Raw genomic sequence first — 18,940 nt, forward strand, 5'->3', positions numbered from 1 at the left:
TGTCTTTATTACAGCATTAGATGGAACTCGGTTGAGAATGAAGGCTGCTGTGTCTAGAGCATAGCCCCAAAGATACATAGGAAGATCTGTGTCACTCATCATAGACCGTACCATATCTAATAAGGTATGATTCCTCCTTTCAGATACACCATTCCACTGTGGTGTTCCAGGAGGAGTGAGTTGGGATAGGATCCCACACTCAGCTAGATAGTCACGAAACTCATAGCTAAGGTATTCTCCACCTCGATCTGATCGAAGTATCTTAATACTCTTGCCAAGCTGATTTTGTACTTCATTCTTGAATTCTTTAAACTTTTCAAAGGATTCTGACTTATGTGTCATCAGGTACACATAACCATATCTACTAAAGTCATCAATAAATGTAATGAAGTACCTATAACCACCTCTAGCCGTGACATTGAAAGGGCCACATACATCACTATGTATAAGACCTAACAAGTCAGGCGTGTTGGTTGCTACTCGAAAAACCTAGAGGTTCCACTGTACAAAAATTTGTACAAAGGTCTGAACCTTTTCCTAGCTACCATGTGTTCTTTTAAATTAAATTTTGGATCGCCTGCGGAACTTAACACGTTTGATCCAAAACTTAATCTATTCGTTCTTTTAGGTTTTGACTTGGGTCTCCTGCGGAACTTAACACGTTCGACCCAAATCACCTTAAGTTATTAATTCCATTAAATATTAATTTCCATAATCGGTTCCCAGTACTGACGTGGCGAGGCACATGGCCTTCTTGGATATGGGAGCAACCACCACCGACTAGACAAAACCTTTTATAGAAAGCTAATATTTAATTTCCTAAAATAACTTTAGGTTAACCAAAAAGAACAATCAAATCACAAGGAAAAAATAAAACAAAAGAACACAACTTCGAAAAACATATTCGAAATACTAGAACGTAAGCCTCTTGTATTTGGTATTATTTCCATAAATAACTAGTATGATGCGGAAAGAAAAATTACTAGTTATACCTTGTAGAAAAATAACCTCTTGATCTTCTACCGTATTCCTCTTCTAACCTCGGACGTTGTGTGGGCAACGATCTTCCAAGATGAGAAACCACCAACCACCTTCTTCTCCTCCTAGCTAGGTTCGGCCACAAAGAAGCTTTACCAAGGATGAAGAACAAAACACCAACCAAGCTTCAAGAGATGCAAGCTTTCTCTCATTCTTCTTCTTCTTCTCCAAGTAGTATCCGGCCACCACGAGAACTCCAAGAGGGATGAAGTATTCGGCCACCACAAGAGGAAGAGAGGGAGAAGATGATGGCCAGCCACAACACCAAGGAAAAGAGGGAGAGAAAATAATAGAGGTTGTGTCTTTTGAAGGCACCCTCATCCCTTCTTTTATATTCCTTGGCCTAGGCAAATTAGGAAATTTAATTACAATAAAATTTCCTTAATTTCCTTGACATGATTTAATTGAGAAAAATAAAATAAAATTTCCCCAATTAAATTCAAGTGGCCGGCCACATCAATGAAAACAAAATTGGACAAGTTTCAATCAACAATTAAAACTTCCTAATTTGTTTCCGGAAATTTTAAAAAATAAAATTTCTCTTCAAATCTCTTCATGGTTGAGAAAAAGGAAATTTCTATAATTTTAATTTTACAACATGTGAATAATTTTTAAAGAGAAAATAAAATATCTCACCAATCTACAAATAAGGAAAGAGATCTAATCTTTTTCTTTAATCTTTTGTAGATCTTTTACAAGAGAGATATTTTAATTTTAATTCTCTTTAATAAATTATATCTTCCACATAATAAAAATTAAAATTAAATTTCTTTTTTAATTTAAATTGGCCAGCCCCACTAGCTTGGGTTCAAGCTAGGGCCGGCCACCCAATCTTATACCTAGGCCGGCCCTAGCTTGGTTCCCAAGCTAGCTTGGCCGGCCCCCTATTGGTGGGTATAGAAGGTGGGTATAGGTGGGTATAGTACTCTATAAATAAGAGGCTACGATAGGGACCGAGAGGAGAAATTGGTTTTGATCTCCCGATAAAATTAAGCATCCCGTGTTCGCCCCGAACACACAACTTAATTTTATAATAATAATTCATTCCACTAGAGAACTATTATTGAACTACCGCACAAATCCCAAATTACATTTTTGGGCTCCTTCTTATTATGAGCATGTTAGTCTCCCTGTGTTTAAGATATCGAATGTCTACTAATTAAGTGAGTTACTGACAACTCATTTAATTAATATCTAAGTCCAAGAGTAGTACCACTCAACCTTATGGTCATGTCGGACTAAGTCCACCTGCAGGGTTTAACATGACAATCCTTATGAGCTCCTCTTGGGGACAGTATCAACCTAGTATCTCTAGGACACAGTTTCCTTCTATAATCAACAACACAAACTATAAGTGATACCATTTCCCAACTTATCGAGTTTATTGATTCATCGAACTAAATCTCACCCATTGATAAATTAAAGAAATAAATATCAAATATATGTGCTTGTTATTATATCAGGATTAAGAGCACACACTTCCATAATAACCGAGGTCTTTGTTTCTTTATAAAGTCAGTATAAAAGAAACGACCTCAAATGGTCCTACTCAATACACTCTAAGTGTACTAGTGTAATTATACAGTCAAGATAAACTGATACATAATTACACTATGACCTTCTAATTGTTTGTTCCTTTCCATTTTGGTCATGAGCTACTGTTTATAATTTATAAGGTACTGACAACATCATCTTCTGCATGTGACACCACATACTATGTTATCTACAGTATAAATTAATTGAACAACTACAACTAAATGTAGACAATTTGACCAAATTTGATTCTTTATTCATAATGAATGTTTACAAAGCTTAGGCTTTCAGTATACACTCCAACAAGTCGCTCTCTCACTGTGTCCACTAAAGGGAGTCTTGGTCATCTTACCTAGAAGGCATGACTCGCATGTCTCATATGATTCAAAATCAAATGAGTCCAACAAACCATCCTTATGGAGCTGGGATAAGCATTTGTCATTTATATGACCTAAGCGACAGTGCCAGATATAGGTTTGGTTCATGTCATTTGACTTGAACCTCTTGGTACTTATGTTATAGATAGGGTTTTCAAGGTCTAGAATGTCGAGTCCATTCATCAGAGGTGCACTACAATAGAACATATCATTTAAATAAACTGAACGACAGTTGTTCTTTATTATAAATGAAAAGCCTTTCTTGTCTAAACAAGAAACTGATATAATGATCTTAGTCAAAGCAGGCACATAACAATAATCATCCAATTCTAGTACAAGCCCAGAGGGCAGAGATAGAGAATAAGTTCCTATAGCAACAGTAGCAACCCGTGCTCCATTGCCTACTCGTAGGTCCACCTCGTCCTTCGTCAATGCCCTGCTATTTCTCAGTGTCTACACATTAGTACAAATGTGAGAAGCACATCCGGTATCTAATACCCATGATGAAGAAATAGATAGATTGACTTCTATAACATATATACCTGAACTGGAAGTCTCACTTCTCTTCTTCTTAAGATCTTCCATGTAGACTTTGCAGTTAGAAATATTTTTTTTGGAAAATTCTAAAAACTCATTTTGCTCAGACATTTTTCTAACTTAAGAATTTGCTAAATAATTTTTTAATAAATATCATATTCTCTTATTTTTACCCCATTGTTGTTGTGATCAAAGGGGGAGAGAAAGGTACAAGTTTAGTGTAACGCCCGCCCCTCCACTACTACCTTAGGAAGGACGGGGTTACTTACAACATACATACATGCATAAATATAAAATCATGGTAGTGGAAGTAATTTAAATTTTTAATAATATCATCATATCATCATACTTATATAAACATGTTAACATGACATGGCATGGAGAACTACATGATCATACTATCATAGTAGCATTTTTAACTAGACATGTAAACAGGGTAGTCATGCAACCTATTAAACATGCTAACTTGCTAATCCTTTCAACATATCATGTGAACATGCTAGCATTCATGCATATAACTTGACTTAGAAAGTAGCATGTGAACAAGTGGGAACATAAGTATCCAAACAGGTTAAACATGTTCAAGTTATTATATTGTAGCAACCATCAAAATCTAAGGTAGAAAACATAGAATAGTCACATGCATATTTTAAAACATATATAATTTTTGACACACAAGACAGATCTTCATCCACCATGCCACTTCCACGCACATCTTTGGCCTTCCTGCTGCTCCCTTTAGTTTATCCATTCTTTTCCCTTCTCTGCAGTACAAAGGAAATTAAACTATAAGCACATAGGCTTAGTAAGATCCTTTCCTACTCACAAAAACCATGAATCATGAATTAAACATATAGTAGTGACATATTCATTTATTCAACCTATAACCTAAACATTTACTGTTAGAGTATATACTAAAAGCCTAAGCTTTTGTAGACATTTATTTTGAATAAAGAATCACATTTGGTCAAATTTATCTACATTTATTTGTAGTTGTTCAATTAATTTATTGTAAAATACCGAACTAAATAATAATTAAATAATAAGGGTAAATAGGCTAATAATTTTAACGGAATTTTTAGGTTAATAAGGTTCTATTGTAGTATCTGCTATTGTTCTTATGAGGCTGTATACTGTTGACACTCTCTACTTATATGTTATGTTCATGCACTATCTCTTTCCTTACCCGCTGAGTTCCAATATTCATCACCCCACAAAATGGTTTTATTTCGCCAGGTAACAGATAGATGAGTCATGGATGCTTGGAGAGATGTCGGCTGCCAGTCCTGGGTCCTACGTCACACTCGAGGATAGTTTTTGTTTTGGTTTTGTTATTGTTTGGTGTGGTATATTGATTTTGTGTATTTTGTTTTTCAATAAGTCGATGTGAATTTTGGGTCAAGTCTGTGATGACAGGTATTTTTGTTAGTGTCGTTGTTAGTTTTATGTTCGTATCGTTTTATGTCTTCCTCTGCTGTGTATTTACGTACAGCCGTATAGACTTATTAAACTGCGTGGTTGTATTTATTTTGTTCCAGTCGAGTGGGCTGATGATATAAACTATGTGGTTGTGTTTATTTCATTTTTGTCCAGCCGGGTAAGCTGAGTATATTAAACTGCGTGTCATGTTGTTTATATTTTGTATATATATTTCAGCCGAGTGTGGCTGAGGTATATTTTATATGTAGTAATGCTTTTGATTGTCACCCGTACAGGGGAGATGCTGTCAAAATTTTTTCGGACAGGGACTCCTCTAGGGCGTGATAATTTTATGGTATCAGAGCCAAGTTGCGAAGCCTATTTTTGTGTTTCAAATTTTGTGATTTGTTTTTCGTATTATGGATTTTCAAGTTAATCTGATACCAATTTAGTGGTATCAGAGCAGTTTCGATCTTGTTTCGATTTAGGATTATTTTTGAGTTAATCTGATACCAATTTTATGGTATTAGAGCCATTTTGATCTTGTTTCAATTTATGATTATTTTTGAGTTAATATGATACCAGTTTAATGGTATCAGAGCCAAGTTACGAAGCCTATTTTTATGTTTCAAATTTTATGATTTGTTTTTCGTGTTCAAGATTTTCGAGTTAATCTGATACCAATTTTATGGTATCAGAGCTCAGGTTGCGAAGCCTATTTATGTGTCTCAGATTGTGCGATTTGTTTTTCGTGTTCAGTATTTTTGAGTTAATATGATACCAATTTTATGGTATCAGAGCATGGTTCGAGTCAAATGCTGTGTTTTGTGTTTTGAAATTTCAATCTTGTTTCGATTTATGATTTTCGATGTTTTGATTGTTTTGTTTTCCCTTTGTAAGTTGATCCCTCGATGTGACTCTCGAGTTGTGGGACCAGGAAGCAGCAGGACATCTCTAAGCTATAGGAGGTATGTTTGTATAATGTCATTGTACATATTTATTGTTACTTGACTAGTTGTTTGTGCCATGTATGAATTGTGTTGTGTCAGTCATTGGTTAGATCATATGTTGTGATATGTTGATTCTTGATGATTTACGGGTGGATATCCTCTTACACAACATCTAAATGTGGTAATATCTTATTTTCAGATACTTTATTAGTAGATATATGACTTGAGGATTTATTGTTTGGTATTTGAGGTGGATAGAAACATAAGGAGTAGCACTTGTGTGATGGTTATGGATTTGGTGATTTGTAGTTGATGATCTGATTTCGATGATCTTACGGTTGATTGACCCTTGGATTTTGGATTAGAACTTTTGTAGGGTGGATACTTGAGTATTTGGAGGATCTATTGATAGCGGATTATGGATTTCTGAAGTAGTTGACTTAACTACGGTTAGCTAGAAAGTAGTGTGGAGTAGCGGAAGCATGATGACCTCATAACCCACAGAGTCATATCTTACGATTGGAGATTTGTTCATGGATACTTGGATTGAATGGTATAAGAGTATCTTGTTTGGTTGTTATCCTTGGATGAGGATCCCCGAGTTGAGTAGTAAATTTGGGGATCAAATTTTTATTAGTGGGGGAGAATATAAAATACCGAACTAAATAATAATTAAATAATAAGGTTAAATAGGATAATAATTTTAACGGAATTTTTAGAAATTTTCTGGGATTTAATTGGAGCTCGTATGACGTATATTAAGGGGATGCATTTATAGGCTTAGGAAAAAGCCTGTTTGGAAATACCCGGAGGTGGGAGTTGATTGAGGAAAAGATCTAGGGTTTAATCAAAATTTCCCTAGGTTATAAAAACATCTCCTGTGCCCTAGCTTCCTTATCCGTCGAAACCCATCTTCCCCAAACCCCCGCCGCAACCTCTCTTCCCTCTCCCTCTCTCGATCTCCTGCACCTCAGCCAACGATCTCCTCCTCCGCACGCGAGCACCAGCCACCGAGCCACAGCGGCCTCTCCTTCTCTTTCGAGTCACAGCCGCGACCTCACCTCTTCGTTGAGCCCCCCGCTGTAGCCCGATTCCTCTCTGCCCCGCGCCCTAGTTGTCCTTGACGCCTGCGCCACAAGGGAGCTGGTCACTAGTAGCTGAGCACTCCATCTTTGTCTTCATCACAGCCGACAATCTCGACCCGAGCGGGAATGCCCTGTCATTTTCCCGGTGATTGCCCTTCTTCCTTGACTAGTCGGCTACACGGTCAGAACCTCGGCCAAGAGAGGAAAGGCCGAGCCCTAGCCTTGATTCACTGCCGCCACCTTCTACTTGTCTCCGGTGGAGGATCACAGGTCAAGGCTTCGGATTTGGGTCTGCCATCGTTGGTTACCTGGCTGCCGGGAGATAGTCTTCGTCGGAGTTAATTCCATGGGCACAGATTTGAGGTAAACATTAGGTTATCTACTGATTATATATTCTGTTGTTGGGTTAATGATCTAGACTTCGATTCTTTAAATTGGACAGCACTGTCACCTTGCCGATCACCACTTACTCCGGCCAATAACACCAGCAATACCACGATCGAGTTTGGGTGAGTTGGTTTGGATAGGATTGATCCATTATATAATTGGTTGTTCATGTGTAGCTAGGTTAACTTGGGGTTAAGTTAGGAATGGATTGTTGTTAATTTAATTTCATTTCTATATTGGATTTAGTTTGTTGATTGATGAGGTTAAACGTGGATTTTGTGTTAGTAAATCTCTCATAGTTTGCGTAATTGGGATTAGTTGAATATCATGATTGTATGTTTGTCGATAGGCTCATTGAATTGATTATCATACGTAGAGTGTTTGATTTTGATTGAGGATTATTGGATTTATTCGATGAATTGGGAATGTTGGGTTAAACCTAACTCAATCAAATGGATTATATAAATCGAGATTAAATGGTGAATAGGGTTTTTTTTCCTGAGGGTTTGGATCTTTAGGTCTAGCCACTTATTGCTTATCTGTTAGCTAAATTGTATAATATATATGATTTGCAGGACTCTGATTCGAGATGAGCGTCTCGACATCGGATTTGGTTTGATACGATTTTCTTTTGAGGCGGGTACTTCTTGCTTTGTTTTCTTTTAGTACTTTGACCTTAGTGCATGAATTATTTTGGATAAGGACTGTTTATCTTGACTCCACTCTTATTTTTCCTACGCTTGATACTCCCACGCGATCTTTGAGAAATTCGTTTCCATATCTATACAGTCTCTTGTTATTGTCCGTGATCAGTAGCAGATACTATATACCATATTTGTATGCTTTGACTATTGTTTATTTATGTATGATATTGAGCATGCTGGCTTCATGTAGCATACCTGTTTCTGCTTATATATATATATATATATATATATGATGACTGTTGCATTGCTCGCATCCTGTCATGGCATGCATGTCAACGACCAATTCTCCCTTGCGGTCGAGAGAGTCGTTAAAAAGGGGCCACATCCTCGGCCACTAAAGAGAGTGGTAGCTGGAGTTGATGCCGCTTGTCCTGTCATGCCGCACTCGGCCACTCATGGAGAGTGGTAGCTGGAGTTACGAGCAGCAGGGACCCCGTCGCAGATGTAGCTAGTTAGCTACTATGCAACTGTCCCCTTAGAAACTCATGTGAGTGGTAGCTGGAGTGGTGTACAGTCTGTCACTGACCCGGCCTCTCGACCATACAGGGGTCATGATGCAGCGAGGTGGGCGGGAGTGACCATCCGTGCATACGCTGTTGTTATTATATTTGCTTTGGCTACTGCTGTCTATATATGTTGTTATTGCTTACTTACTGCTGTTTTCACATATGCTGATATGCTTACTTGTGTTGAGATATATTCTCATGGTAGATGTTTAATCATTTGAAATTTGTATATACCTTGCTTATTACCTCTGTAGTATGAGCAGTACTGTAGCAGATTAGTACCAGTTCTGACCTACTATACCTAGCCTAGGATATGGTTTCAGGTATGAGCATTTATTTTGGTTCTATTGTAGTATCTGCTATTCTTCTTATGAGGCTGTATACTGTTGACACTCTCTACTTATATGTTATGTTCATGCACTATCTCTTTCCTTACCCGTTGAGTTCCAATACTCATCACCCCACAAAATGGTTTTCTTTCACCAGGTAACAGATAGATGAGTCATGGATGCTTGGAGAGATGTCGGCTGCCAGTCCTGGGTCCTACGTCACACTCGATGATAGTTTTTGTTTTGGTTTTGTTATCGTTTGGGGTGGTATATTGATTTTGTGTATTTGGTTTTTCAATAAGTCGATGTGAATTTTGGGTCAAGTCTGTGATGACAGGTATTTTTGTTAGTGGCATTGTTAGTTTTACGTTCGTATCGCTTTATGTCTTTCGCTAATGTGTGTTTACGTACAGCCGTGTAGGCTTATTAAACTGCGTGGTTCTATTTATTTTGTTCCTGCTGAGTGGGCTGATGATATAAACTGCGTGGTTGTGTTTATTTCATTTTTGTCCAGCCGGGTAGGCTGAGTATATTAAACTGCATGTCATGTTGTTTATATTTTGTATATATATTCCAGCAGAGTATGGCTAAGGTATATTTTGTATATAGTAATGCTTCAGATTGTCACCCGTACAGGGGAGATGCTGTCGAAATTTTTTCGGATAGGGACTCCTCTGGGGCGTGACATTTATATTGTAGATAACATAGTATGTGATGTCACATACAGAAGATAATGTTATCAGTACCTTATAAATTATAAATAGTAGCTCACGACCAAGATGGAAAGGAACAAACCATTGGAAGGTCGTAGTGTAATTAGGAATTAGTTTATCTTAACTATATAATTACACTAGTACACTAAGAGTGTATTGAGTAGGACCATTAGAGGTCGTTTCTTTTATACTGACTTCATAAAGGAACAAAGACCTCAGTTATTATGGAAGTGTGTGCTCTTAATCCTAATATAATAACAAGCACATATATTTGATATTTATTTCTTCAATTTATCAATGGGTGAGATTTAGTTCGATAAATCAATAAGCCCGATAAGTTGGGAAATGATATCACTTATAGTGTGTGTTGTTGATTATAGAAGGAAACTGTGTCCTAGTGATCTAGGTTGATAATGCCCCCAAGAGAAGCTCATAAGAATTGTCATGTTAAACCCTATAGGTGGACTTAGTCCGACATGACGATAAGGTTGAGTGGTACTACTCTTGGACTAAGATATTAATTAAATGAGTTGTCAGTAACTCACTTAATTAGTGGACATTCGACATCTTAAACACAGGGAGACTAACACACTCATAATAAGAAGGAGCCCAAAAATGTAAATTGGGATTGGTGCGGTAGTTCAATAATAGTTCTCTAGTGGAATGAATTATTATTGATAAAATTAAGTTGTGTGTTCGGGGCGAACACGGGATGCTTAATTTTATTGGGAGACCAAAACCAATTCCACCTCTCGATCCCTATCGTAGCCTCTTAGTTATAGAGTACTATACCCACCTATACCCACCTTCATACCCATGTTGTAGGGGCCAGCCAAGCTAGCTTGAGAACCAAGCTAGGGCCGGCCAAGCCTTGGTCCATGGGTGGTCGGCCCTAGCTTGAACCCAAGCTTAGGTGGCCGACCCTATTAATATAGAAAAGAATTTTAGTTTTAAAATTTTCTTATGTGGAAGATATAATTTAAAAGAGAGATTAAAAATTAAAATATCTCTTTATAAGTTTCTACAAAAGATTAAGAAAAGAGATTAAATCTCTTTTCTTATTTGTAGATTGAAATAATATTTTATTTTTCTTCTTTGTAAATTATTTACATGTTGAAAAATTAAAATTATAGAAATTTCTTTTTATCAACCATGAAGGGATTTTAAAGGGAAATTTTATTTTTTTAAATTTCCGGAAACAAATAAGGAATTTTAATTGGTTGATTGAAAATTGCCTTATTTGCTCTTCCATGAGGTGGCCGACCATGACATGGGTTATTAGGAAATTTTATTTAATTTTTCTTAATTAATTCATGTCAAGGAAAGTTAAGGAAATTTTATTGTAATTAAATTTCCTTATTTTCCAAAGTTAAGGATTATAAAAGAGGGGGTTTGGGTGCCTTCAAGGTAAACAACCTCTATTATATTTTCTCCCTCTTTTCTTCCTTGGTGTGGCCGGCCCCTTCAAGTTCTCTTCTCTCCTTTGGTGTGGCCAAACCTCTCATCCTTCTTGGAGATCAAGTGGTGGCCGGATCTTAGCTTGGAGAAGAAGAAGAGAAAGCTTGCATCCCTTGGAGCTTGGTTGGTGGAAAAAGTTCTTCATCTTTTGAGTTGTTTTGTGCTTGGCTGAAACTTGAAGAAAGGAGAAGAAGGTGCTAGGTGGTCCTCATCTCGGAAGATCGTTGCCCACACAACGTCCGAGATTAGAAGAGGAATACGGTAGAAGATCAAGAGATCATTATTCACAAAGAAAGGTACAACTAATAATAGTTTTCCGCATCATTTTAGTTTTGTTTCTTTGTAAAAATACCAAATACAAAAGGCATGCGATTCTAGTTTTTTCGAATTCGTTTTCGAAGTTGTGTTCTTTTGTTTTTTCTTTTCCTTGTGATTTGATTGTTCTTAGTGGTTAACCTAGGGTTACTATGGGAAGGTTAAATATTTAATTTCCTTAAAAGGGTTTGTCTAGTCGGTGGTGGTTGCTCCCATATCCAAGAAGGTCATGTGCCTCGCCATGCAGTACTGGAAGCCGATTTTGGAAATAGATATTTAATTGTCTTTGTGACCTAGATGATTTGGATCGAACGTGCTAAGTTCCGTAGGAGATCCAAGTCTAAACCTAAAAGAGCAAATAAATTAAACTTAGGATCAAACATGTTAAGTTCCGCAGGCGATCCAAGTTTAATTTAAAAAGAACATATGGTAGCTAGGAAAAGGTTCAGACCTTTGTACAAAATTTTTGTACAGTGGAACCAATAGGTTTTCCCAGTAGCAACCAACATTTACATGCTAGCATAAAGTAGTGGCATGCTCACTTAATCCAATCATAACATAACATGTGAGAGCATAAGCATAAGGTAATAGCATGTTCATCTAGGCATCATAAACATATCTCAAAAGAGTATAAATCATAGCATATGGAAGCATAAGCAAATATAGCATGAAACATCTCGAGAGAGCATCTACCTAAAGCATAAGAAATCATATAGCATGAGATATGTAGATGCAAGATGTTCTTTTGAAAACATGTATCATGTAGCATGAAATGAATATATGTGAGATGTTCTTTTGAAAACATATATCATATAAGTACTTAAACATAATCTAAACATGAGGGCCAAGCTTTGTACCACATACATACATGAATGCGCGAATCCTAAGTAGATCCAAGGTAGCTAATCTTGAACCTACTAGGAACTAGGCCTGTTTCATTGACCATCGACCTAGGGGCAACTTAGGAGCCCATCCCTTTTAGTAGGCCCGTTTCATAGACCATCGACCTAGGGGCAACTTAGGAGCCTATCTCTGGTACAAGCCATACAAAAGTAAAATAGCATACATGTTTCTTGTCATAGCATAGCATATCATAGAAAGTCATAACGTGATGGCATGAAGTGCACATAACATAAACCCTAGCTTTCTTAGTTTGGCTGAAACTTACAAGCCATGGTTCTAGGTTTTCCAAGCAACATCTAAGCATGAAACTTTAACTAAGATCACACCATATATAACATAGCAAGTCAGACTCTTAGCAAGCATCAATGAGCTCCTAACCCTAATTTCCAAACCTTGGCCGAAACATACAAACATGATTATGGGTTATTCAAGCAACATTTAAGCATGAAGACCTTAAACTAACATCATATAATGGATTGCATATCATGAGGAGTCACAAGCTAGCATAGTTTAGGTCTTAAATTTCCCTTAATCCCTTTATCTCTTCTTGGCCGAAACCCTAAGAGTATGGTGCTAGTTTCTAAGCAATATAAAGCATGAAAAACTTTAAACTAACAACATATAATGGGTTACACATCATAAGGAATCATAGCAAGCATAGTTAGGTTTCTAAATTTCCCTTAATCCTTTTTATTCTTTCATGGCCGAAACTTTAAGGGAGCATGATCTAGATTTTTAAGCAACATAAAACATGAAAACTTCACACTAACATCCTATAGTGGTTATACATCATAAGGAATCATAAGCAAGCATAGTTAGGTTTCTAATTTCCCTTAATCCTTTTTATTCTTTCATGGCCGAAACCCTAAATGCATGAATCTAATTTCTAAGCAATATATAGCATGAAAGACTTTAAACTAACATCATATAAAGGATGTCATATCATGAGGAATCATAAGCAAGCATGATTTAGGTTTTAAATTTTCTCTAAGCCCTTTATCTCTTCTTGGTCGAAACCTATTAGATACATGGTTCCAAGTTTTTAACCAACATAAATCATGGAGACCTCTAGAAATCATAGATGGCCTCTTAACCTTACTTTTCTCATGTTGGCCGAAATATTTAAGGTAAGATCCTAGGTTTTCAAGAATTCTTTAAGCGTAGAAACATGTAGAAGCTACTTGTATTGCAGGTGAGGGGAATACTTACATCCTCTCGCTTGATTTACTAAGAGAATACCCTTGTCTCGTGAAGCTTTCCTATGAAGGAGACCTTAGCTTGGTTCGGCAATGGTGAGGAAGGAGGGCTTGATTTCAGTGGAGAGGAGGAGGAAGGAGGAAGAGGGAAGCAAAAATGAAGTTTTCCTTTCCCATTTTCCTATTTATTCTCAATGAGGAGAAGAAGAGAAAATGATCTTTTCTTCCCTTAGCTCTTTATTTCTATTCATTCTAATGAAAGGAAGAAGACAAATTTAAACTTTTCATTGGAGGAAGAAGAAGAAAACTCAAACTTTTCCTCCTAAGTGAAGGGAGCCTTCACCTTCCCTACCTTTAACTATCATTTCCCTCCTCATTCTAACAGCACACCCCTGCTGGGGCTACTGGTTATCACATACATGCATCTAACAAGAGGTCCAAGGTTCAAACCTTGATCATGCCTCTTTTTGGTTCTATTTTTCTTTTATTTTGGAAAAATCCACATAAGGCCTATTCTAATTCATGCAACAATTCATATGAAATCATTAGGGATCCTATGGGTGTTACAGTCCCCCATACCTCATAAAATTTCATCCTCGAACTTAAAATAACTCTGGGTAACTAGGGTGGCTTAGGACTTCCTGCTGAGTGCATCGACCACTTTGTTCGCCTTTCTAGGATGGTAGAAGATCTCGCAGTCATAGTCCTTGACGAGTTCGAGTCATCTACGTTGTCTCATGTTTAGGTCCTTCTGTGTGAAGAAATATTTTAGACTCTGGTGATCTGTATAAATCTTACACTGTGCTCCATATAGATAATGCCTCCATATCTTGAGAGAAAAGACCACGGCTGCTAGCTCTAAATCATGAGTGGGGTAATTTCTTTCATGTTCTTTGAGTTGCCTAGAGGCATATGCCTTGCCGTTTTGCATGAGTACAGCTCTGAGTCCTAATCTGGAAGCGTCACTATACATATCGAACCCTTCTTTACCTTCCGGAAGAGTGAGAATTGGAGCACTAGTCAGTCTCCTTTTCAATTCTGTGAAACTCTTCTCACAATCGTCTGTCCATTCGTACTTCTTGTTCTTCTTGGTGAGAGCTATCATAGGGGCTGCAATTCTGGAGAAACCCTCTACGAACTTTCGGTAATAGCCTGCTAGCCCGAGAAAACTTCTGATCTCACTGGCATTCTTTGGCCTATTCCAGTTACTCACAGCTTCAATCTTGATTGGGTCTATAATCACTCCGTCTTTGGAGATAACATGACCCAAAAATGATACTCGATCGAGCCAAAACTCGTATTTGGAAAATTTTGCATACAGTTGTTGTTGGATCGAGAAGCGCAAGAGGTGGGGTGAATAGCACTCGCGGCTATTTCGTTCGATTCGTAAAACTATCGGAGTTAAAACACGCAGCGGAATAAAGAAACAAACACAGAGACATAGGAGAATTTACTTCGTTGGGAGCCTAGATCGACTCCTACTCGAAGGACCGCAATCCTGGATCACTTTCCGTGTGCAACAACTATATTTCGGAAATGTGTTACAAACTAATTACAATAAAAGCTGTTAAATTTACCAACAACAAGAGAGATAGTAGATGCAGAGCTCCGAGTTGTCGGTGTCAAGTTGCAGCACTTCGGGATCGTCTCGTAGGCAGCTTGTATCAGAAGGATTGCTTGGAATCAGATGTATTAAGCTACTGTTTGAAGTGCCCTTTTATAGTGTTGGTTGCTACTCGAAAAACCTAACGGTTCCACTGTACAAAGGTCTGAACCTTTTCCTAGCTACCATGTGTTCTTTTAAATTAAACTTGTATCGCCTGCGAAACTTAACACGTTTGATCCTAAGTTTAATTTATTTGTTCTTTTAGGTTTAGACTTGGATCTCCTGCGGAACTTAACACGTTCGATCCAAATCACCTAGGTCACGAAGACAATTAAATGTTGGGTTTTTCGGGCCGCGAAAACCGCGTTTTCACGTCACGGAAACCACGAAAGCCCCAAAGCCAACGGATCCGTGCAAAGAAAAATTTTGAAAACTATGAATACGAGTTTCTACCGAGATCTACTCCTAGATCTACATGGAAAAAGGGTTATACCTTTGAAGCGAAGCCCTTCGCGTTCCCGCTCGTCCAAACGGTGTCGGATCTCAAGAGTATCAAAATAGATACACCTCTATAAGTATCCACACGAACTAATTAGGTGGAGAAAGACCTAAACGAAGGTGTGCTAGCACCTTGATAGGTCACGGCAAGAGAGGAGAAGAGGGAGAGGGAGAGCTTGAGAGGAAGAAGATGGATTGAATGAGTCTTGAATGAAAATTCATTCCATTCATTCTCTTGTGTGGCCGGCCACTTGAGTAACTCCCACTCATTTAATGTGGCCAGCCACATTAATGGGAAAGGAGGCTTGTAACCTCCATGAGGTGGCACAACATGATGATGTGGAGCATCATCATTGGTCCACATCTTGCCATCTCACTTATGATGTGGCAATTAGTCAAGTCAAACTTGACTCTTCCTCTTCCTCTCAAGTCAAGTCAAACTTGACCAAATCTCTTCCATAGTTGAACTAATCTAACCATTTGATTCAAGCCAACTTAATATAATGAATCTAATTCATTAAATTAAGTTGATTTAATGAGTCATAATCTCAATTAGACTCATTGAATACATGAATCAACTTGAGTCCAACTCAATTAGCCCAATTTGGATTACTCTTAATCCAATTTGATTCATCAAATGAATCTAATCCTCTTGGTTCATCATATGAACCTAATCTCCATCTAATTGTCCTTAGTGTGTGACCCTATAGGTTCTTGTAACGTTGGCAATGCCCCTAAACCCATTTAGGAGCATAAGTAATGAGTGGTATCTAGCAACACATCATTACTACCCAAAGTTACAAGAATGTTGAGATCCAACATCACCTTGTGACTACTAATTGTGACTCCTCACAATATATGACAAGTGTCCTTCTATCCTAGACATCTAGATTGATCAATATGAGGCATAGACCGTGTCATCCTCTAATCAATCTAAATCTTGAACTCCAAGTAGACTCACTAAATCAAATGAGCTCAATATCCTATATTGACTCATTTGGGCATGGCCATGCACTTCGTGGTCTCACTCTATCAAGAATATCGATGTCGCTCCCGTCATATAGGAGGGATAGATCTCATCTACATCACTCACATCCCTCTGCATAATTCGTTACATACCCAGTAATCGCCTTTATAGTCCACCCAGTTACGGGTGACGTTTGACGAAACCAAAGTACATAACTCCTTATGTAGGGAACTATGGTGACTTCAGGTCTAAGGACTAGTAGTCATACTAATAGCCACATGAGAAAGTATATGACACTCATATAACGATCCATGATACTTTCTCATGGCGGGTCATTCAGTATACATTCTCTAATGCATACCCATGTGTCAACTTGATATCTCTATATCCATGACTTGTGAGATCAAGTCATCGAGTTGACCTACATGCTAGTCTTATTGCATTAACATTGTCCCTAAATGTTAATACTCGACTAGGAATGATTAAGAGTAGTGTTCCCTATATCATCTCACTATCGATTCAACCAATCGATTGATATAGGTAGGAACCTTCTACTCAAGGACGTTATTATACTTAGTTTATTTGGCACCAATACAAGTAAGTATAATAACCAAAAACCAAATGCCTTTATTTATATAGAATATGATACAACAAGTCCAAAATACAATCATCAAATGATTGGCTTTAGGGCTCTAGCTAACATTAAATATCTATTTCCAAAATCGGCTTCCAGTACTGCATGGCGAGGCACTTGGCCTTCTTGGATATGGGAACAACCACCACCGACTAGACAAAGCCTTTTAAGGAAATTAAATATTTAACCTTCCCATAGTAACCCTAGGTTAACTGCTAAGAACAATCAAATCACAAGGATAAAAAACAAACACAAGAACACAACTTCGAAAACTAATTCGAAAAACTAAAATCGCATGCCTCTTGTATTTGGTATTTTTACAAAGAAACAAAACTAACATGATGCGGAAAACAATTATTAGTTATACCTTTCTTTGTGAATAATGACCCCTTGATCTTCTACCGTATTCCTCTTCTAATCTCGGACGTTGTGTGGGCAACGATCTTCCGAGACGAGAACCACCAAGCACCTTCTTCTCCTTCCTTCAAGTTTCGGCCAAGCACAAAACCTCCAAAGGATGAAAAACTTCTTCCACCAACCAAGCTCCAAGGGATGCAAGCTTTCTCTCCTTCTTCTCCAAGCTAGGATCCGGCCACCACTTGATCTCCAAGAAAGAAGAGAGGTTCGGCCACACCAAGGAAAGGAGAGAACTTTAAGAGGCCGGCCACACCAAGGAAGAAAAGTGGGAGAAATAGAATAGAGGTTATGTCTCATGAAGGCACCCAAACCCCATCTTTTATAATCCTTAGCCTTGGCAAATAAGAAAATTTTAATAAAACCTTCCTTAATTCTTTTGCCATTGAAAAGGAAAATTTTAATTAATTAAAATTAAAATCCTTTTCTTAATGCATATGGCCGGCCACATCAAAACAAGCAAACAAGGAAATTTTTTGCTAGAAAAATTAAAGCTTCCAAATTTGCTTCCGGAAAAATTTTAAAATAAAATTTCTCTTTAATAATCCCTTCATGGTTGATGCTATAAAAGGAAATTTCTATAATTTTAAAATTTATCTTCTCAACATGTGGATGATTTATAAATAAGGAAAGTTTTTACCAAAATTAAAATCAACCTTTTAATCTACAAATAAGGAAAGAGATTTAACTCTTCTCTTAATCTTTTGTAGAATCTTATAAAAGGAAATATTTTAATTTTTAAACTCTCTTTTAAATCATGTATTCTACATAAGAAAAAATTTAAAATTAAAATTCCTTTTCTATTTTTAATGGCCGGCCACACATAGGTTGAACCCATGCTTGGGTCGGCCACAATCAATCCTATCTAAACATGGTTTGGGCGGCCCTTGCTTGGACTCCAAGCAAAGCTTGGCCAACCCCCTTTAGATGGGTGTGAAGGTGGGTATAGGTGGGTATAGTACTCTATAATTAAGAGGCTATGATAGGGACCGAGAGGAAGAATTGGTTTTAGTCTCCCGATAAAATTAAGCATCCCGTGTTCGCCCCGAACACACAACTTAATTTTATCAATAATTATTTATTCCACTAGAGAACTATTATTGAACTACCGCACCAATCCCAAATTACATCTTTGGGCTCCTTATTATGAGTGTGTTAGTGTCCCTATGTTTAAGATAATGAATGTCCACTAATTAAATGAGTTACTGACAACTCACTTAATTAATATCTTAGTCCAAGAGTAGTACCACTCAACCTTATCATCATGTCGGACTAAGTCCACCTACAGGGTTTAACATGAAAATCCTTATGAGCTCCTCTTGGGAACATTCTCAACCTAGATTACTAGGACACAGTTTCCTTTTATAATCA

At 37.5% G+C, this 18,940-nt stretch overlaps 1 long non-coding RNA gene across 1 annotated transcript; it reads left to right on the plus strand.

Annotated features, from left to right (window-relative positions):
* The first annotated feature begins 7,120 nt into the window (after positions 1-7,120).
* On the plus strand, positions 7,121-7,954 carry LOC121973386. Its single transcript, XR_006109568.1, has 3 exons — positions 7,121-7,302; positions 7,382-7,448; positions 7,902-7,954. It is a non-coding gene; the product is annotated as an uncharacterized LOC121973386 (long non-coding RNA).
* Positions 7,955-18,940: the final 10,986 nt, after the last annotated feature.

The sequence above is a fragment of the Zingiber officinale genome, chromosome 4A (genome assembly GCF_018446385.1).
Source record: "Zingiber officinale cultivar Zhangliang chromosome 4A, Zo_v1.1, whole genome shotgun sequence".
Classification (NCBI taxonomy): domain Eukaryota; kingdom Viridiplantae; phylum Streptophyta; class Magnoliopsida; order Zingiberales; family Zingiberaceae; genus Zingiber; species Zingiber officinale.